The 19,497-nt window shown below is 37.4% G+C and overlaps 1 long non-coding RNA gene across 1 annotated transcript in view; it reads left to right on the forward strand.

Moving 5' to 3' along the window:
* The window catches only part of LOC127506353 (uncharacterized), a 253,846-nt gene that overhangs the window by 76,158 nt on the left and 158,191 nt on the right, over positions 1-19,497 (forward strand). The gene's annotated exons all lie outside the window — the stretch shown is intronic.

The raw sequence follows: 19,497 nt of genomic DNA on the forward strand, positions 1-19,497 counted from the left end.
TCCTACAAATCTTGTCCAATTTTGTCCAAAATCGGCTCAGGTGATCTTTGGACTGAGCTACACATAAATGACTGAACAGATTTTCTTTATTAATCCTTGTTCCAAAGTTATAATGCTGCAAACTGTGCTGTACTGCTTGCTGTGCTGCTCTGCTTGCTGTGCTGCTCTGCTTGGTGTGCTGCTCTGCTTGCAGGGTTGCTCTGCTTGCAATGCTGCTCTGATTGCTGTGCTGTTCTGCTTGCAGTGCTGCTCTGCTTGCTGTGCTGTTCTTTTTGCAGTGTTGCTCTGCTTGAAATGCTGCTCTGCTTGCTGTGCTGTTCTGCTTGCTGTGCTGTGCTGCTCTGCTTGATGTTCTGTTCTGCTTGCTGTGTTGCTCTGCTTGCGGTGCCTTCGGGGCTTGGCCCCACATTGCTGCTTGCAGCTATATGTTTGGGAGTCTATGGCAGCCCTATCAACGAAACATGTGAAAATGATCAAATTTGGCACAATTGTAGAGTTGCTCATGAAAAGTCATTGAACCAAATTTGGAGTCTCTATGACCAACTCTATAGCGCCACCACCAGTTCAAAAATTCAGTATTCTAAAGATTATAACATTTGAACCATTTGCTCTATAAAAATCTAATTTAGTACATCTGATTCCTCTCTTCATGCTGATGCCAATCAAGATCTTACATTAAGACTCCGCCCATTACAGTAGTTGCCATTTTGAAAAGTACAGTATTACATTTGTTCGCTACTCCTCCTTCAAATTTTCTCTAATTTTGCCCAAACTTTGGTCACATGATCTTTTCAACAAGCCGCACAGAAATGATTCAACAGATTTTTTTTATTCATCTTTGTTCAAAAGTTATGATGTCACAAACTTAACGAGGTCAACCCAAAATTGGTTCAGAGGCTGTATCTCGGCCAAACTTTGAGCAATCGAAACAAAATTGGTACACGTCATCGGAACCATGATCTGAGAGTCCTTACCAAATTTGGGAACAGTGCCACCTACAGTTCATGAGATCTGGAAAATGGCTATTTTGGCCAATAACTTTTGAAAAGTTTGTCAGAAAATCATGATCTTGATGTCTATCGTGCCGAATCCGAGGATACTGAATTTGTCAACATCGGATGAAACACTTGTCCGCTATTTTTAATTTTGCCATAAATTGCAATATCTTTTAAACAATTTGACATATCTTCACAAAAATTGGTACATATCATCATTACAATATCCTGAAGGTACCTGAGAAGTTTTTCCTTAAATGTACCTGTCCACCATATTAATGTAAATAAAAAACAGTTTTTTTGCTACTCCTCCTACAAATTTTGTCCAATTTTGTCCAAAATCAGCTTAGATGATCTTTGGACTGAGCCGCACAGAAATGACTGAACGGATTTTTGATATTTGCTACCATTCCCAAGATATTTGTCTCTGAATGTGACCTTGCCTTTGTTTGTTGTCTTATGCTAATTAGCTTAGCATTCTAATTGGTAAGCATGCTAAACTGCAGAATGATCTAAAGTAAAGTTATTAAATATATATAATTATTAAATATAACATGCAGTGCAGTTTTTGGTAACACTTTAGAATAACTCACGCTATGAAGCATTAGTTAAGCATTAGTAAATAGTTAGTTCATCATTTATAAAGCATTAATAGACATTAGTAAGCAGTTTATAAATACACCTATAAATGCTTTGTTCTTGATTTATAAGCATATCTATAATGTGTTTAATAAATGTATTTTCATACTTTATTAATGATCAATTTATCATTTCTAAATTAAGTATTACATTATTTACAAACCAGTTCTTTAGTTGTCGTCAGTGGTTCATAAGATCATTCATAAAGTGTAAGTAAATTATTAATAAACAACTTAAATGTACATTTATGCATCTTATTATTTAGACATATAGTAATAGTTACTCCGTGTGTTAATAAATGCTTTATTAACACATATTTCTACTGCAATTCATGATTAATTCAGGTAGTTATAAAACATTTAGTAGCTGTCAGTTAACTATTTTTGTGAGCTCATCTAAAGTGAGGACTATTCATGCCTCGTAAAGCTTTTATAAAGGAGATTTAAGAGATACAGAACATAGAAATATTTATTTCAAGGAAAAAAATGAATCTTTACAATAAGTAACTTGATTAAAAGTAAACCTCTGCAATTTCAAAGATAATAAAAATCCCTGTACTCCTCCAGAAAACATAACTGTGCAGTAAAATGAAACTAAGCTTTTGCAATCTGATATAAAAATAAATTTCTGTAAAGTGTAAACATTGCTGAATAAAAATTTACCAGTGCCAACACTGGATTACAGGAGTGCCAAAATACAATAATAATGTAATAAAATATTTCATAGTGTCAAAACTACCTCAGTACTAACTTTAAAACATTAGAGAACAGCAGTGCAGAAGATCACTGAGCCTTTCAATCTCCTTTGTAAAGCTTTACGAGGCATGAATAGTCCTCACTTTAGATGAGCTCACAAAAATAGTTAACTGACCACTTCTAAACTACCTGAATTAATCATAAATTACAGTAGGAATATGTATTAATAAAGCATTTATTAACACACTGAGTAACTATTACTATAGGTCTAAATAATATGTACAAATGTGCGTTTAAATAGTTTATTAATCATTTACTTACATTTCCTAAATGATCTTATGAACCACTGACAACTCCTAAATAACTGGTTTGTAAATAATGTAATACTTAATTTAGAAATGATAAATTGATCATTAATAAAGTATGTAAATACAATTATTAAACACATTATAGATATGCTTATAAATCAAGAACAAAGCATTTATAGCTGTATTTATAAACTGCTTATTAATGTCTATTAATGCTTTATAAATGATGAATTGACTGTTTACTAATGCTTAACTAATGCTTCATAGTGTGCAGTTATTATAAAGTGTTACCCAGTTTTATAATAATCCTTAATTTTGAGTTCAGTTTCACATGAACTACTGAACTTCGGCAGGTGTGTAAATGTTCGCCTGCCCAGTGGTGCAATGAGATGAGAAATGGCCACTGGACCCAGAGGTTGTGGGTTTGACTCCAATCTGGGGTGACTTTATACAATTGTGTGTAATGCGTCATTTTGATTCCTTTATTATCCAAATAAGCATTGTACTAAACTTTATTCCTCTTGAATTAGACACAAGAGTTTTTTTGTTCATTCTGTGTTCATTCTCATCTGACCTTTTGTTCATTTTGTGTTCATTCTCACCCGTTCTTCTGAACCAGTTGTTTTTCATGTTCGTTTAATTTCTGCTGTTTTTCCTCTTCCTGCTCCACATTGCACTACAGCAAGATGAGCTGCTGAATGATTTAAACTAAAGTTATTAAATATAACGTGTGGTGCATTTTTATAAAAATTCTTCATTTTGAGTTCATTTTTACATGAACTACTGAACTACAGCAAGTGTGGGAAATTGTCTCCCCAGTGGCACAACAGGATGAGTGACAGACACATGACCCAGAGATTGTGGGTTTGAATCCCGTGTGGGACAACTTTATACAATTTTGTCTAATTCTGTGTCATTTGGATTCCTTTATTATCCAAGTAAGCATTGTACTAATCTTTATCCCCCTTGGATTAGACACAAGTGTTTTTTATTCATTCTGTGTCCGTTCTCATCTGACCTTCTGTTCATTTTTAGTTCATTCTCACCCATACTTTGGAACCAGCTGTTTTTCATGTTCATTCAATTGCTGCAGTTTTTTCTCTTCCTGCTCCGTATTAGGCTACAGCCCCTTCAGGGGCTTGGCCCCGTATTGCTGCTTGCAGCTATATTTATCACATAATTCTGACTCAAATCAAACTTGAAAAAAAAACAAAACAAAAAAAACCACTATTAACGTAATAATCTAAAAAACCTTTGTAAAATACATGACACAACCACTAGTTTACGTGATATCTTCCTTTATTTCAGATGGGAACATTTCTTAATACAGTAAATTTTATTCCATTTTAACATGTATACAATACTTACATTTAAATTCGTTTAACAAACATTTTAGAATCAAAAGTTAAAACATTTAAAAGCAATTCAAGTGTAATCATCCGGCCTCTGTTATCATGTTTCCATAGTGTAGCTGTGCTGGATCTTGTGCGGGAGCTGGGCTCATGTTCGGTGGGGAAACTGCTAACTTCAGACCGCCGCCTTGTGTTTCACTCATTGCCGAAAGATGATGTGACTGACTCCATAACCTGCCCATAAACAAACACAGCTCTGAGAACATATTTTAACATCTTAAGTAATAATTAGATCTAGTATCTTTAGAAATAAAATAATTTTATGCAAGGGATCAGCCGTTTCCATCATGCAAAAAGACTGATGCAACACTCGTCAGTTAGGTGACTGACATCGCTTACCTGTGTGTTGCTTTGCATAAAATAAAATAATTTACAGCACAGCAATGATTTTGTAGATAAAATAAAACATACACAAACCTGTATTTCGCCGAAGAAATGCACCAAAACACTGAAAAAATAACCCAAAAATGACTCAACAGCCTCATCCCAGTGTTTGGGTAAATAAATAGATAAAACATTTTATATCTGTGGTAAGTTGGATAGTTATGGCCAGAGCCGTTGTTATGAGTATGAGGTCTCTGCGGAACAAAAGTGGGCGTTTCTGAATTTGTGGGTGTTTTCAAACTGGTGAGTGTTTATAAGTCATGCAATGAAAATGATCCCCTTCACCCTACCCACACTCTGACGTGAGCAAATCAGGTAACAATCTCAAAAACGCCCCTCTGTTTATGGCCTCGCCCACTGATCTGGTAACTCCTATTACTGTCCTGCAGAGACCTGTAGGTTGTTATATTAGTGTAATATGTAATATGTTAATATGTTATGTAATATTAGTTCTTCAGGAGGTATGACAGAATTCATTAGTTATTGATTAGCTAACTGTTACTTAACGTAATCATAAGATTCTATTACATACTGATTAGTAAACACATCTTCCTTAGTTAATGAAGAATTACTCTATTAGTTTTTCAGTATTTCCTAATTAGTTATGCAGTAAGTAAAAAAACAGTATTCTAAAGTGTTACCGACGACGCTTATATCAGCTGCCCGGTAATCAGCAGCAGGTGTCTGAAATCTGCACAGACAACAGATAGAAAAAGAAACAAAGAAAACACGCAAACACCAGAGTGCAGAAACACATTAAAGAAAAACATGTCGGAGGACGTAACAAATGTAATTCAATGTAATATAAAAAAGCCAGCTTACTGATCTGCTATATAAACTTATTATTCTTCTTCTTCTGAGCCAAATTTTAGACTGCATCTCCTCCTAGAGCTTTAAAGCTACAACCACCAAACTCGGCTCAGACCTTCAGACTGTTCTGACTTAGTGTGCTATATCTTTTCAGACTGATCCGACTTACGGTTTTCGTAAAAATGCTGATCAAAACTTGAAAAAACTCCCATAGACTTACATTGAAAATCTGAACATTTTATCAACCTCCGACTGTCACAAATTCAAATCTAAACACTCTGAAGCCCATTAGACTGAATGAAGCTGCCATTCTATGTACTATTTGTAAGCCATTCAAACTCATAAACTATCTATCTATCTACACACTCTCACATACTCACACACTCACTCACTCATACTCACCCACTCACACTCTCACACTCACTCACTCTCACACACACTCACATACTCTCATACTGACACTCACACTCACTCACTCACTCACATACTCACACACTCACATACTCTCACACACTCATACTCACACACACTCACTCACTCACCCACATACTCACTCACTCATACACTCACACACTCACTCACTCACTCACTCACATACTCACACACTCACTCACACACACTCACATACTCTCACTCACTCATGCTCACACACACACTCATTCACTCGCACACTCACTCACTCACACACTCATACTCACACACACACACACACACACACACACACACACACACACACACTATCTAGCTTTTAAACTACTAAACTAAAACTTAAACTATTTCAAACTGAAAACCTTCAAACTTCAAGCTTTTAAAACTACTCCAAACTTTCTGGCTAGGCTTTTTCAAGCCAACTTAAAGTTTGTCTACGAACTTTACTCATCTAGTTGATCTTGTTGCTCAACTGACTTATCAGCATATTAGGCAGTGGGGCAACACTGCCCAATGCACAATAAGTGAAACATATCACAGATGTCATAACCTTGTTAGATCACGTAATAATTAAGATTACTGCAGGCTTTCTCCAGGTATTTATTGCTTTATTAAAACTCTGCCAAACAAAACTTATAAGCTGTACACAAACACTGTGACATGCCATGTTTTATGCAAACAATGTAAACAAACCCATTCATTGGAAACCCAAGGCTGTTGCCCTGAAAATCTGGCCTACCTCACAAATTTGCATTGTTTTAGGATTAGGAGTAGGGTTCTGGCTTAGTCCTGCCTCACAACATGGTGGCAGCAAATCCTGATTATTTCCTGACAAGATGTGCCACGTATGGGCTGGGGCATATGAGAAAAGGGCTAGTTACTGGCTGGCTTATGAAGCGCATGCAAACCAAGTTTTGTGTTACCTCTGTATTCTCATTTACTGCATGAAACATATACCTAATATCAATGTTAATGCAATTATATACACAATAGTAATAGCTAACATTATTTTTTTCCCCTGTATCTTTTCTAAACAGGACACTGATAATTCTGCAGTGTATGAAGAATCCCAGATGGGCAACCTGTCAAAGCTGTTTCAACAGCCTCTTCTAATGTATACATATACACTTGAAAAAAAAATCAGTACGTATTACAGCAGATAAATCAGTACAGATTACAGCAGAATTTGGGGGAAAATGTATTTCATCATTCTTCAATTAGATAATAGATAGTTCTGTTTCTGGATACCGATTGGCCAAAACTGTTTCCCAGCTGTAATAAATTTAAGTGCTATTACACAAAATAAAATGTAATAAAATGAAGTGCTATGACTCTCAAGATGGCAGAGGGCAGTCAGGCAGGTGCTTCTTCCTGCAACTTAGGCCTGGGACACACTAGATGATTTTCAAATCTTAACCGATTTTAAACCTGTGGAAGACCACAGACTGTTTCAACCAATTTTTAGCATTATAATCCTCTGAATGCAAACACTAGATGATTCGACCGGACTTCGAGACCACACACCTGTTGACTGCAGGAACAATTTCACAGTGACATGAGACGTCAGCTGTCTCTCCTGCTTTACAGTTAAAAACAAAATAGAAAAAAAAGAATATGGGTGATCTTCTTTATCAATATTCCATTTTTGTGGCTGCTAAGTTTCAGATAAAGAAGCACGCAACTTCCGGTAAGTGAAGCTTGCTCACTCTCATTGGCTGTCGTGGGTATCACGTTAGAGGCAGACCAATCAAGAGATTTAAGATTGGGGATGCTCCATCTCGATCGGGAGCATTTAAATAATCGTAATGACACCACACAATAGAGGATTTTTTTGCACAAAAAATTGTTTGCGACAAGCCTCGAGTCGGGCCACGCCCCCCCGATCGTTCAGGGGTGCAAATCGGGCTTAAAATCAGGCTTAAAGTCTTCAAGTGTGTGGCCAGCCTTAATCATCGAAATTTCAACTTAACTCAAGTCAGTATATATTGAACAGCATTGAATGGCACAATGCTTTATAAACAATATATGATCAAGTTTAAATGGCTGGTCCTAGAAAGAAAAGAATGCTAGACAGTCCATGGTGTGCTAGACTTTGTCTGGATATATCTTTTTAACTCTGCTATTACTCTTGTGAAAAAGTACATCTAAACACTGGACCGACAGCAACTGGTTTGAGTATTCCTGTGGAACATGGACTTGCTGAGGGTACACTTCACCAAGCGAAGAGCGAGTGCTTCATTAGTGTTGCTGAGCTGAGTCTGGATTCTATACAGCTTCCAAAGACAGACATGAATAACCCAGACACCTTGCTATTAGAAAATACATCAGCTGTGTCCCCTTTACAAGTATCGAAGCGGGTGACTTCAGAGGTTGGATTCGAGCAAAGCCTTCACTATGATTCTGAAACAGTGTCAGCTTAAACTGTTTAAAACTGTAAATCATGCAAGGATTCTGTGGAACAATGATGCCAAGCCAAAAGGATTGTTGGGTGGCCATTTAAATATTTGCTGTGTTATGGCAAAGTGTGATGAAATGAAATCTTGTGACAAATTCAAATCAGGATTTTCTGTGTTTATCTGAACAACTTGTAAGAGGACCTACAAGAATAACTACAGTGCATCCAGAAAGTATTCACAGCGATTCACTTTTTTCAACATTTTGTAATGTTACAGCCTTATTCCAAAAGGGATTAAATAAATTTTTTTCCTCAAAATTCTACAAACAATACCCCATAATGACAACATGAAAGGAGTTTGTTTGAAATCTTTGCAAATTTATAAAAAAAAAAAAAAAAAAAAAAAAAAAAAATCACATGTACATAAGTATTCACAGCCTTTGCTCAATACTTTGTTGAAGCACCTTTGGCACCAATTACAGCCTCAAATCTTTTTGAGTATCATGCTACAAGCTTGGCACACCTATTTTTGGCCAGTTTCTCCCATTCTTCTTTGCAGGACCTTTCAAGCTCCATCAGGTTGGATGGGGAGTGTCAGTGCACAGCCATTTTCAGATCTCTCCAGAGATGTTTAATCGGGTTCAAGTCTGGGCTCTGGCTGGGCCACTCAAGGACATTCACAGAGTCCGTAGCCACTCCTTTGTTATCTTGGCTGTGTGCTTAGGGTCGTTGTCCTGTTGGAAGATGAACCTTCACCCCCGTCTGATGTCCAAAGTGCTCTGGAGCAGGTTTTCATTAAGGATGTGTCTGTACAATGCTACATTCATCTTTCCCTCAATCCTGACTAGTCTCCCAGTTCCTGCCGCTGAAAAGCATCCCCACAGCATGATGCTGCCACCACCATGCTTCACTGTAGGGATGGTATTGGCCAGATGATGAGAGGTGCCTGGTTTCTTCCAGACATGATGCTTGCTATTCAGGCCAAAGAGTTCAATCTTTGTTTCATCAGACCAGAGAATTTTGTTTCTCATGGTCTGAAAGTCCTCCAGGCGGGCTGTCATGTGCCTTTTACTGAGGAGTGGCTTCTGTCTGGCCACTCTACCATACAGGCCTGATTGGTGGAGTGCTGCAGAGATGGTTGTTCTTCTGGAAGGTTCTCCTCTCTCCACAGAGAAACGCTGGAGCTCTGTCAGAGTGACCATCGGGTTCTTGGTCACTTCCCTGACCGAGGCCCTTCTCCCCCGATCACTCAGTTTGGCCGGGCGGCCCGCTCTAGGAAGAGTCCTGGTAGTTCCAAACTTCTTCCATTTAAGGATGATGGAGGCCACTGTGCTCATTGGGACCTTCAATGCTGCAGAAATTTTTCTGTACCCTTCCCCAGATCTGTGCCTAGATACAATCCTATCTCGGAGGTCTACAGACAGTTCCTTGGACTTCATGGCTTGGTTTATGCTCTGACATGCACTGTTAACTGTGGGACCTTAATAGAAAGGTGTGTGCCTTTCCAAATCATGTCCAATCAACTGAATTTACCACAGGTTGACTCCAATCAAGTTGTAGAAACATCTCAAGGATGAGCAGTGGAAACAGGATGCACCTGAGCTCAATTTTGAGTGTCATGGCAAAGGCTGTGAATACTTATGTACATATGATTTTTTCGTTTTTTATTTTAATAAATTTGCAAAGATTTCAAATAAACTTGTTTCACGTTGTCATTATGGGGTATTGTTTGTAGAATTTTGAGGAAAACAATGAATTTAATCCCTTTTGGAATAAAGCTGTAACATAACAAAAAGTGAAGCACTGTGAATACTTTCCGGATGCACTGTAGATCCTCTGAAACACAAATTGACTTCATTTTTTTTTAGCAATAAACCTGATCACAGTGATTACATATGATACAGTGATGGCTGATTTCGAAACACTGCTTCATGAAGCTCCGAAGCTTTATGAATCTTTTGTTTCGAATCAGTGATTCAGAGCGTGTCAAACTGCCAAAGTCACGTGATTTCAGTAAACGGAGGCTTCATTACGTCATCACTGTTTCGAAACGTTTCGAAACAGTTCGAAATTTCAATGGTTCACTGGTAGAGGGCAATGATAAAGTGAACCCATGAATCATGCAGATTCACTGAGAACTATTGAACAAGTGTCTATGGGCTTTACCCTATGGTTTTACCAGATCTCTGATCAGTTTTATACATTTGTAGATGTTTTAATTAGACATTAGAATAATTAAAATGAATAATGGTAGTTATTAATCTCTTATTTGCCTGTTTAGCTTGAGCCATGGAACAAAGAAAACAAGCCCTGAAAATTGATAAAAGAACACATATTATACAGACACTCTATATTTAATCTTATTAGATAATTAGTTAATTGCATTTGATAGATTTTACTTTCAATAAAACTTTTGCAATACATTTGGAAAAGGTGTTCTCGATCTGCTCATCACTAATATGATACAGTGCTGTCTGATCATAATTTTACACTTATAGTAAGAAAATTGACAAAGAAAATATTTGGTTATCAGGCTAGTGTGAGTGAGTGAACACACAGGGCTTATATAAGCAAGCATAAAGGAGTTAATCACACACAGGTGGAAGTAATCAGACTATATAATGAGTCCAAGCATTGGGTTATTGGAAATGTAGTTCATGATGAGATGAGATAAAGGAGATTGGAGGAGTGCCCTCTGGTGGAGATCATGGGCACTCCAGCTGGCGGATGTAACAGGTTTCCTACCCACTTCTTAAAGGGGTCATATAATGCCACTTTTAGAAGATGTAAAATAAGTCTCTGATGTCCCCAGAGTGTGTATGTGAAATTTTAGCTCAAAATAGCCCACAGATAATTTTTTATAGCATGTTAAATTTGTCACTTTTTGAGGGCGAGAAAAAACGCTCCGTTTTTGTGTGTGTCCCTTTAAATGCAAATGAGCTGCTGCTCTTACGAAGAGGGCAGAGTTTCAAGAGCTAGTGTTAGCAGCGCCGATTACCTCAGACTCACTGGAAATGTCAGAAACTGTTCAGCCTTTTATGTCCAAACCGGAGTTGGACAATGATGGAGAGACTCAAGAAGAAGTGACAACATGTAGAATGCAACCCCAGGTGAAAAAGACGTAGTATTAAATGTATTAAAAATATACTTGAAATGCAAGTAGTATGTTAATAATACATTTGTATTCCCAACATGCTTATTTGAAGTGCTTTAAAAATATATTTAATTGTATTTGAATATATTTCTAAAAAATATACTAGAAGTACTTTGGTAATAAATATATGCTTATTTACACTTTTAAGAAATATGCTAAACACAAGCATACTTTTAATATATTTCTAAACAGTATACTAGATGTACGTTAGTAATAAATATATGCTTAGTTACACTTTTAAAATATATGCTAAACACAAGCATACTTCTAGTGAAGTTAGTGTATTTACAGAAAACATACTTAAGTTACTCTTATGTGTACTTTAAGAACATAGCAAATGATTAAGCTGTTGGGTTTAAATGTACTTTATAACCATGTGTAGGCCTAATGCAATATATTTTAAATGTTTATATATTTAGAATTTAAATATTTTCAAAAGAAAGATATTTTGAAAAACACTTTTAACATTTACAGTGTACCAACTTAATGTATTATAAATATTTGTCAACTATTATTAAGCATTTCCATAATGCCGTAACTCTCAGAAGTGGACTGAAGAAAAGATGCCTGACTATTTTGAGATTTTACAAACCGTCGCACAATCCACACCACATATCAGAGAATTACCTTGTTTTTGGTTGTATTTGGTCATTATAACATTATTTTGACAGCTAGTTTACCACCAAAGTCAGACTATTAAAAGCTAACGACAACACTAGTTATCTATGAAAACAAAATTTACATGATTTTTATGAAGTCTGAGATTATATTATAGTTTATATCATTAACTAATCAAAATCGCAAGTGAGTCTTCCGTGCAGTGAAGCCAGAGGACTTTGACAGGACAGCTCAGGCTGTCAGGAGTACAGATAGACCTAAACTGACTCATCTCCGAAGAGCAGGTGATTTGATTGCCTGTCATCTAATCGTGGCTCATTTATATTTTTACCCTAGTTTAGCCAGTGGAACCAGGACAACACAACCCTCAAAGAAGGCTGTTATTTTTATTTTATTGACTATATTATTTTACAATTTATGATATACTATCTGCTATTTTATTCAGTTATTATATTACTACTAATAAAGTCAAGTCAAGTCACCTTTATTTATATAGCGCTTTTTACAATGCAGATTGTGTCAAAGCAGCTTTACAGTGATAACTAGTATATAATTTTTGCTGCACAGCAGCTCTTAAAGAAAATGGTGTCATTATCCATCTTGAGTAAATTCAGTATTGATTCATTCCGATGTAAGAATTAATAGTTATTAATTTAGTTAATTTATCTATATCAGCACCAGGCTTGGGAGGGTTACTTTAAAAATGTATTCCGTTACAGTTACAAATTACTTCATAAAAAAAGTATTCAGTAACTTAATCCAAGTACCACAATATGAAAGCAATGTAATCTGATTACTTTTGGATTACTTCAAGGTCACACATTATATACATATATATAGAGAGAGAGAGAGAGAAGAAAGAAAGAAAGAAAGAGAGAAAGAGAAATTTGGGGGGGGATAAACTTTACTATAAATAAATTGCATTTTTAAATTTAATTTTAATTATTTCTTCTCAATTTCTGCAAGTTTTTAAAATGTTACACGTTCCATACTTTTGAATGGATCTCAACAATAAAAATATTTTACAAATTTGATAAATTATCTATTGCAATATTATTATCGTTGTTGTTGTTTAGAGCTTAAAAATATAAAAGTCACATCAGATCATAAACAAACTGAACAAGCTCGGATCAAACATTTCTGTTTATGTTTGTTCTGCTTTAATTTTAATGTTTAGCATTTTGGTTACTTTTAAAACCTATTAAAACTAAGCAATCATGTCTCATTTCCACAATTTGGGAATACACAGCTCTGAATATATATATGTAAAGGGCTGTTCAGACATCTAGTGGCTACAGTATGGTATTACAGATTATATTTTAGTCCTTTGATAAAGAAAGTGTTTTCGTAGCTGGAAGGCAGAGTTTGCACTGTACAACCATGTTGTTTGCATTTTCTTCTTTGAAAACAAAATAGCAGTGAAATTTCCATGAATTGAAAGCTTTTTTCCCCGCGGGCAGCATCCTTTCAACTAGCAGCAGTGATTCAATCTGCGTCCGAGGAGATTGTAGATGGGTGTTATTTGCGCATGCACCAGCGGGTGGCTCGCGTGAGTCATCACTGGCAACAAAACCAGGAAATACTGTATAATCAAGCAGCGCTTAATATGTGTTATGGCAAAAATAATGATTTATTTAGTTTTAAATGATATGATTGCAATCCTGATAGTATCCCCCCTTTTTTCAAAATGTAACTCTAATCTGATTACTGCTTTTTTTTTTTTTGACATAACTGTAACGAATTACAGTTACAGGATTTTTGTATCCTGATTACATAATGCTGTTACATGTATTCCGTTACTCCCCAGCCCTGATCAGCACTGGAGTAAACAGTGATGTCATCATCCAGTTCAGTTCAGTTCGCATACAATGGTGTCAATGCAGGCAGATCAAAACACTGTTGAAATTCAAATGTCAAGTGTCCCCAACTAAGCAAGCCAAAGGCGACAGCAGCAAGGAACCCAAACTCCAACAGGTGACACCAGGTGGCAAACAGGTGTTAAAATGGAGAAAAAAAACCTTGGGAGAAACCAAGGGGGCCCAGTTCTCCTCCGGCCAACAGCGAACAGTGCTTTATTATGATTCAGGCAGCTATCGTAAGTCCGATGGGATCACAACAGTCAAAGTATTTATTCAGTTCCATCCAGTTGAGGATCGTATTCATCACGCCGGTATGGACGGTTTGTTGAGGAACTGTGCCACTGGCTGTCGTCTCGATGAGGCCTTCAGAGTGGATGATCTAGTTGACTCAATCTCTGCTGACACTTGAGGGCTGCGTTGTGGTCGTGTCAAGGCACAGGTCCTCGATCTCACCTGGATACGGCCCGGATCCGGCTGACTACGGTAAACCTCGGGATAAACAGAGAGACTAATATTAGCGTAGATGCCATTCTTCTTCTGATGTAACGAGTACATCTGGTGTTATAGGAAGTGTTCCGGCTGACCTAATTTATGCAGCCTAACAATCCTTTAATGGATTTGAAAACATAAATTGATAATGTGTTATGTGTATGCCAGGTTAAAGAGATGTGTTTTTAGTCTAGATTTAAACTGACAGAGTGTGTCTGCTTCCCGAACATTGCTAGGAAGATTGCTCCAGAGTTTAGGTGCCAAAAAGGAGAAGGATCTATGTGACGTGAAGGACTATAATGCGTTAAGAGCTCGCTCAGGTACTGGGGAGCTAAACCATTTAGTGCTTTGTAAGTAATTAGCAAGATTTTAAAATCTATACGATGTTTAACAGGAAGCCAATGCAGCGTTGACAGAACTGGGCTAATATGGTCATACTTCCTAGTTCTAGTAAGAACTCTAGCTGCTGCGTTTTGGACCAGCTGTAGTTTATTTATCAAGCGAGCGGAACAACCACCCAGTAGAGCGTTACAGTAATCTAGCCTTGAGGTCATGAACGCGTCGTAGTTTAGATATATTTTTAAGATGGAAGAATGCGGTTTTACAGATGCTAGAAACATGGCTTTCAAATGAAAGATTGGTATGCAATTTTTTTTTTTTTTTACTATAATATAAAATGCCTATAATGACATTTATTGTTGTGTTATGAATAATAAAGCAAACATTTGTGTGTTAAACTGCAAGCATAACGTTAGGAGGCAACACAAATAGAAATAAATTATAAAAATGAAAAGGGCCTTAAGATAAATGCTTCAGATTAATAAGGTTTTGAGATGCAAATTATCTTCATATTCATTTGAAATTGTCCTGTGACGTCCTGTGATGTGATTCAAGAGAAAAAGCTAAAATGCCGTTGTTGAAGACAGAAAAAGCCATTTCCACAATTAAAATTGATGTGCACATTTCATGTACATTAAATTATATTACATTAGGAACGTTTCCACAATTATTAACCTTGAAAAATAAACTAAATCTATGCTTGAGAAGCGTGAGTTTTCACAATTCCTTATGACGATGAATAATTTTCAAATTAAAACTAGTGGGATTCTGAGTAATTGGAGACAAAACCTTTTTTGTACTTCACGCAGATCATAAACCATTGAAATCGGTTGAGAAATGTAAATGTTATTGCGCTTTTTGTCCAGAAAAGCCGCAGCTGCCCATTTACTTGCATATGTTTAATGAGGAGTCTTGCCCCGCACAAAATGGAGGACACGTTGACGAATCGCAGCAACAGTCCAAAGCAGCCAATAGGGCATCTATGTATTTATTATGTCTATGGTGATAGTATCTTTGCTAAATACTTTAGTACATGCAGGTGTGCTTGTGCTTTTGTTAACTAGCTTGAAAATATGAAGCATTTATAATGTAAATAATTATAAAATATAAGAAATATATTACATTATATATTTCTCTATATATGTGTGTTTATACTGCATGAGTAAATATATCTGCATTATATTACATATGCAGTACCATATCTGATCACATGTAAATCTATATATTATGAAGTGTATTACTGAATATAAAATTAAATACATTATGATATATTAGTAAATATATTGTCACATATTTTTTAATATATGAAAAGCGGCAATATCTTATTATTCAATATATTGTAATGTATTTACACAATATTATTCTTTATATTTTCAAATATATTGCTATATTAATTAATATATTGATCATTCATATATAAGGAAATGTATTTTCTTTCCGTAAGGCTAGCCATAGCTTTAGCTTTTTAGCATTTTAGCTTATAAAAATATAATATTATCAATTTTATGCCCTTGTATTTGAAAAAAAAAAAAAGACTTCCAGTGCAGTTTTTCAATGCAGTTGTAACAATAGTCCACTGGAGGCGAGCGTAGCGAACCCAAGTGCAGTTTATTTAACAGAAACATGAACTAAATACAAAACATAGACGTGGCTTGACTTGACTTAACTTGAAACAGAAACAAATTCACCAACAGCGGATTACAGGGAACAAAGCTAGACAAGAGAACAATGAAACATGAGGGCTATTTACACAAAGAGACTAATGACAAACAAGGAAGACCTGAACCGTGGGGCATGGGCGGGCATGGGCAGTGGAACATGGGCGGACCTGGTCCGTGGGGCATGGGCAGACTTGGACCTTGAAGCATGGGTTGTGGAGCAAATGGTCCTGGTGCACTGGCAGACCTGGGCCATGTAGCAGAGGGTCCTGGTGCACTGGTGGACCTGGGTCATGGAGTAGATGGTCCTGGTGCACTGGTGGACCTGGGCCATGGAGTAGAGAGTCCTGGTGCACTGGAGGACCTGAATCTCCAGAAGAAACTTAAGCAGACATGATGTGAGGGGGCTCTGGTGAGGTGACCATAATGGTTGGAGACTGTGGCGTGGCAGGCATGATGTGAGGGGGCTCTGGTGAGGCGACCATAATGGTTGGAGACTGTGGCGTGGCAGGCATGATGTATAGAGGCTCAGGCATGGTGGCTGTGACGTGGAGAGGCTCTGGCGTGGCGGCCATCTTGGCTGAGGGCTCAGGCGTGGCGGCCATCTTGGCTGAGGGCTCAGGCGTGGCTCAGGCGTGGCGGCCATCTTGGCTGAGGGCTCAGGCGTGGCGGCCATCTTGGCTGAGGGCTCAGGCGTGGCGGCCAACTTGGCTGAGGGCTCAGGCCTGGCGGCCAACTTGGCTGAGGGCTCAGGCGTGGCGGCCAACTTGGCTGAGGGCTCAGGTGTCAGAGTCCCCTCTGGACGCTTGTCAGGGGCTGAAGTCCCCTCTGGACAGGCTGAAGTGGATTCATGCGTGGCCAAGACACACATAATAGCAGTGGCCATAGTGGCCAGTGCTGCACACTCTGGAGACTCTGGAATGGCGGCCATCTTTGGATGAGACTCTAACTTGGCAGGCATAACGTAAACAGTCTCTGACTGGGCAGGCGTGGTGTGGATAATTCCAGACATGACGGTCAGGACATGGAAACTCTCTGTTGTGGTGGCTGTGACGACGATGACGACGACACACGTGCCACAATTCCAACATGAGGGCTATTTATACAAAGAGACTAATGACAAACAAGGAACACCTGTGAACAATCAAGACAATGACCCAATCACAAAACAGAACTGATAAACCACATGACTAAATCGACCAATGAGAACATGACACAATCACAAGGCACATGGCAAGATCGCATGAGGAGCAGGGAATCACATGACATCAGTGAGCATATGGCAAACATAACAAACAAAGCAATGAAACAAAGCATGAACTTGAAAAATAAACAATGAAACATGGACATGAAACAAAACACCAAAACAAGACATTACAGCAGTCTTCTCTTGTTTTAAATTTCTCTCCAATCTGTGTTGCTAGAAGTCTGATCCTCTGCATTGAATATTTGGGTTTAAAAAACAAAAATGCTGTATTTTCTGAGTCCTATTCATCAAAGTTCACTTCTGTATGTGGTATTCACCTAGATTTTTAAAATAGCAAACAAAGAAGAAAATCTAAGAGATCATGCAGTGGGCTTCTCTCTCTCTATGTATATATGTATACAGGTGTTGGCCATTGAAACTGAAACACTGGCCAGTATAGTGTTGGAGGTTTCACGCCTATGCGTTTCACTGATTTTACATTCCATCAGTAAGAGCAAAGTGTGAAAGTTTAATTAGCAGAGCAATAGTACAGCTGTACATAAAATATTGCAAACCACCCAACATAATGGGAGACATACCAAAAGAGTTCAAAAGAGGACAAATTGTTGATGCGCAACTCACTGGCTCATCTGTTACCAGGACAGCAAGTGTGGTGTATCGAGAGCTATGGTATCCAGAGTAATGTCAGCATACCACCAAGTAGGATGAACCACATCCAGCAGGAGTGAATAACTGTCAACGCAAGGGGAAGCGGTCTGAAATGGATGTCTAGGTACTAACCCGGATTGTATACAAAAAATATAAAACCACAGCTGCTCAACTCGCTGCAAATTAAATGAGTACTTTGTAGGGGAATTTTTTAGTTAAAGACCCAAAAGACCAGATATGATGAATGAAGACCTGGAGTCAGAGTTAAAAAAAAAAAGAAAATGAAGAAAATTTTACTGAAGAATAGTTTGCAGTTTCATCAGCAGAAGCCAGCTTCAAGTGTCACAAGGAGTTTGTAGGCCGCTCTGCGTACATTCACATTTCCACAGCAATTATACTCTAACAGAATCTACTAAATGCATCATTACTTCAGGTTAACTGATTCTGATTGGCTAAGAAAAATAGACAAAATTAGTAATTTTCCACGCATGGACAGAAGTATATCTCCATGCATCACGATTCTGATGCTCAGAACCTGGATTTAGGCACAGGATGTCCTTCTAAATCATGACAAGGCGTCTGCAGATCTCAAGCAGAGTGCCAGTTGTTCATCAGCACCCATAAAGGACCTGCACATAGAACACTTAGCGCACATACAAAGATACACATAATTCGCAGCTTCTTCAAGGTTTTCAAGGTTGAAGTTGGCCCAGGCTTTAATTACAAACAGGAAAATTTCTCAAAACATACTGATAATTTGTACTTTTCTCTCAGTAAGGGGTACAGACAATATTCATCATTATTCTCTAGTGTTTGAAAATGAAAAGGGAAATAAATGCTTTAACATAAGTTGAAGAAGTCATTCAAATAATTTAATATTTAGAAAGATAAATGTTGATTAATAACTTGATAATAAAATCAAAAGATATATTGAAGCCCTAAAGAGGCTTAACACCCTGTTGCTACCCAGAGCATGGGGGTGGATCAGTGATGGTTGGGGCTGCAATATCATGGCATTCCTACTGTGCTTGATGGGTGTGTCAAACTACTACCAAACCATTCTGGAGGACCATGCACCTAATGGTTCATCATTGTACCCTGAAGGGGGTGCAGTGTAGCATGGTAATGCACCAATACACATGACAAAAGACTTGTGACAGAAAGGTTTGATGAATATGAAAGTGAAGTTGAAGATCTCCCATGAATAAAAAATTCAAAAGAACAGCATTTATCTGAAATAACATTATACACTACCGTTAGGGGGTCAGAGTAAGATTTTTTTAAAGCATGCATTAAATTGATCAAAAGTAACAGTAAAGACATTTATAATGTTACAAAAGCTTTCTATTTCAGATAAATGCTGTTCTTTTTAACTTTCTATTAATCAAAGAATCCTGAAAAAATGGTACAAAACTGTTTTCAACATTGATAATAATAATAAATGTTTCTTGAGTAGCA

This window comes from Ctenopharyngodon idella, chromosome 23 (genome assembly GCF_019924925.1).
Source record: "Ctenopharyngodon idella isolate HZGC_01 chromosome 23, HZGC01, whole genome shotgun sequence".
NCBI classification, from domain to species: domain Eukaryota; kingdom Metazoa; phylum Chordata; class Actinopteri; order Cypriniformes; family Xenocyprididae; genus Ctenopharyngodon; species Ctenopharyngodon idella.